This window comes from Hydra vulgaris, chromosome 02 (assembly GCF_038396675.1).
Source record: "Hydra vulgaris chromosome 02, alternate assembly HydraT2T_AEP".
Classification (NCBI taxonomy): domain Eukaryota; kingdom Metazoa; phylum Cnidaria; class Hydrozoa; order Anthoathecata; family Hydridae; genus Hydra; species Hydra vulgaris.
In genome coordinates, this window is record NC_088921.1 from 28,742,663 (window position 1) to 28,746,510 (window position 3,848).

The following is a 3,848-nucleotide window of genomic DNA, read 5'->3' on the forward strand; positions in this document are numbered from 1 at the left end:
TAAAGTTCCGTTCTTGGATTGCCAGTGCTGGGAAGCCGTAACAGGGCCATTGCCGAGCCTTTATAAAATTGCCTGAGCTGGGTAGCCGCAAAAAAAACCATTAATGGTCCAACAAAGATTTGCTGTAGCAGAACAATAGAGACTGGGCCGATACTGACCTATCAGTGGTAAAATCAAATTAAGAATGATATAAACAAGAGCGTTTACAGCGCAGATATTCGCATCCATTTTGAAAGTCATTTCTTCCTCTTCATGCAAATATATCTAAAAACTTTATTGTTTAAAAGAATACTTTCAGGTGAGAAATTTTTTATATTCTACATTGCGTACATAATAATTTTAGATAAGTTTTAAAAATTAATATTCTGTAAAAGGAAATTTATGTTTTTTAAATAATTTCTAAATAAATTATTGCAAGTAAATTCTTTTGTTAAATAAATAAAGTTTCGTATAGGATGTATTGTTAGACTTCAAATAACATATTAATCATGATATATCAACATTGTTTACAAGTCTATTTATCTCAAACGTAATTATTTACATCAAACATTAACCATTAAATAGGTTTAATGTTTATATTAAATTTTTTCGCCATGCTAAACTAGTTAGAGAAACTTAAAACCTAATTTATGGAAACAACGGCAATTGAAGTATGATAGATATTAATAGAAAAAAACTGATAGAAATGTTGGTTTCATAGGAAAGGAAATATATTATATATATGTATATTATTGTGTAGATGTAATTTTGCTTTATTTTATTATCTTTTTGTTGTAATAATCATAACTTTTCTTTAACATAATTTGACTGTTATTAACACATTTATCTTTTATATTCTTATAGTTTAATAGGAATAATATAAAAATAACATCTTTATAAATATAGCTTAAGAATATCATTATTGTAGTGTTATACAAAGTTGTTGTGGTCAAAAAATGGATACCTAAGTATTATTAACATATGAGGCATTAGATAGAAAAAGTTATCAAGTCCATATACCTAGACTTGGGCATATAAGTGTTTTTAGCAAAATAATTTGAAATATTCGTTGTGGACTTTATTTTTTTTTATTTTTTTATAGGAGTTTAATTAATATTTAATAATTTTATCTAAATAAATTTACTAATTTGTTTACTTTTAAATACAATAAATAAATATAAATAAACCAACAAAATTGTGATACACATTATTAGCGTATAGTCTTACAAGAGTAGATGTCAGACCTTAACAGCTTTTCACAGTTTAGTATTTATTTATTGTAGAGTGTTAGAAATATAGTTAGATTTTTTGCTTTCACAACTTTTAGTTATAAATGGTTTCATTTGTCGGCTATTCTATTCATGAAAAAATTATGTTGACTGTTTGAATTTTTGGATTGTTATTTATATATCATTTATTATTGTCTTTTGTAATAGAATTTTCTATAAAGATTTGAGCATTATACCAATTTATTACATCCACGTCAATAATAATTCTGTATAGTTGTATCACATCACCTCTTGATCCTCTAATTTTTAATGTGGAGAGAAAGGTTTATTAGTGAGTTTTTACATGATCAATTTTTTAAACTATATGTCGGTGTTATTTAATCATAATAACATGTTTCCATATATGTAAACTCCTTGATAGGTTCAATGAGGTCTAAATAATGATGTAAGTAATAATGTTATATTTATTTTATCTAATTATTTCAAGAAGTATTTGATTTGCCCTAATGTCAAACTTCCAAAGTCATTTTTTCTATAATTTCACTTTTAAAACGCTTTCATTAATGGTTATAAAGAATTGCCAATAATGCTTTTTCTTATTTTGTTATTTTATTTGAAAACACCTCAAAGAAAATAAGTTCAATTATTGGATTTAATAGTATTGATGTTTTGTTTTTAGAGTTTGTTTGTGATGAATAATGCGCCACCACATAAAAGTAGTGAATATTAATGAAGCTATGGCAATAAACGTAATGTTAAAACAAAATGCCAAATCTCAAGTTAAATGGTTCATCTAAGTCTGGTAAGTTTACACTTAATCAAATAAGTTATTACTATTTCTGTTTTCAGTGTCTAAGTAAAACAAAAATTTTTTCCCCTTAATTTTACTATTACTAATGACTAGAGTTACTGTCTTTTATAAAATAGTTTTTGTGTTTAAAAATATTTAGGAAGGTTGAGAGGCAATTAATTTTTTTTTCTTTATGTATATTCAAAGCAAGTTTTACAATAAAAGAATGAATAAAGTACATAAAATACATACAATAAGAATTATAAAGTTTGTTACCTTTACAATAAGTAAGCAGATACTCACAGAAGATCAGAAGATCTTGTCATCAAGAACTGCCTCAATAGATTTTAAATGAAGAATAGTTGTTTAATGATACATCTGTAAATATTCACCCATAAATACATGTATAATTATTTACTCATATATAAATATGCAAACATATTAGTATATATACTTACACATACATGAAATCATGTATATGTTTAAATTTGCAATTTAAATTTAAATTTATGTTAAAATTGTCTTGTTTATTTAAATTTGATGAATTTTTTATAAATATAGTTTATAAGTCTCCTAACATTTTTAGTGCTCCCTAACACCTTATACCTACCAGATACAGGTAGTAAATTAAATCTTTTTCTGTTCCCTTGCTGACAAGTTTGTTATGTAGTTAGATAAACAGATTTCATCCGGATATTGTCAATAATGAAGAAAATTATATTAGGATTTCAATTTAAATATTTTAAATATATGTTAATAATGCTAAATATTATAGGTTCAATCTTAAAAATTTAAATGGTATAATGATAATGTGCACCTTTTTTAAAATGTTTAAGATGCTTTAAATTGTAATCATATTGTGGCAAGATTTTAAAGTCATCTATATATAATAAAATGATAAATTAACTTTTTCACAGCGTGTTATATACTTTATCTAGAATCTGCTGTAAAGTAAATTAAATATTCAATCATAAATTGTCAAATCTCAAGACATGAAATTGTTAATGGAGTTTTGGTCCATTATAATCCAAGTAACGCATGTTTTGATAAATATATTTGTAAGTATCCTGCATTTTTTTGTAAATTTTCATTGCAATATTCATTACATTTTAGTTCACAAAGTAATAAAAAGATCCTTAACTAAAGTCTATGAAATTATGGTTTGATGTTAATGGATTAAACTTTTTCATCAATATGAAAAATAATTGTTATTGTAACATGATAGCCATGTTGTTTATGTTGTGACCATTTTGTATATATGTTGCTACTATGTTGAATAAGTATATATGTAATTAATTATTAAGTTGTGCTTATGTTTATTTTTATTTTATTAAAGTTAAAACGGATGCAAGCACTGAAGAAGAAAGTAACGTTACAAATTGAAGCAGAAATTTATAACGGAATCATCTAGACGATTGGACATGAATCGCAAAAAAGCACCATTGTCGAATGGCTATGAATCAAATCTTTGTATAATAATTTTGAAATTTAAGCATGTTTTTTAAATTTATTCATAATAATTAAAAATGTCAATAATCATTTGTTTAATACATTTTATTGTCCTTAAACTAATGAAAAATACGCAAATTTTTAACCAAAAAATTACAGTCAACTCTGCTAAAGATAACTTAAAATAATTAAGAAGTCTAAATATAAAGGAAAATATAGGGACTTCAAATAGGATTCCCCGAAAAAAATCCATGACAATCCCATGCGCGACCCAGTTAGTTAACAAAGACAATATCACGATGGTACAATGTAAAACTGGCTAATCGTTGTTATGCCACTTCTTATCCTGCACTGGCTAGCCGCGGTTTTGCCATCACTGGTTAGCCACGGCTGGTCCATGA

General features: G+C 25.4%; 1 long non-coding RNA gene across 1 annotated transcript; it reads left to right on the forward strand.

Annotated features, from left to right (window-relative positions):
* Positions 1–3,548, forward strand: LOC136076864 (uncharacterized). The gene is made up of 4 exons (XR_010636635.1): positions 1–298; positions 1,888–2,010; positions 2,937–3,056; positions 3,335–3,548. It is a non-coding gene; the product is annotated as an uncharacterized LOC136076864 (long non-coding RNA).
* The last annotated feature ends 300 nt before the right edge of the window (positions 3,549–3,848 follow it).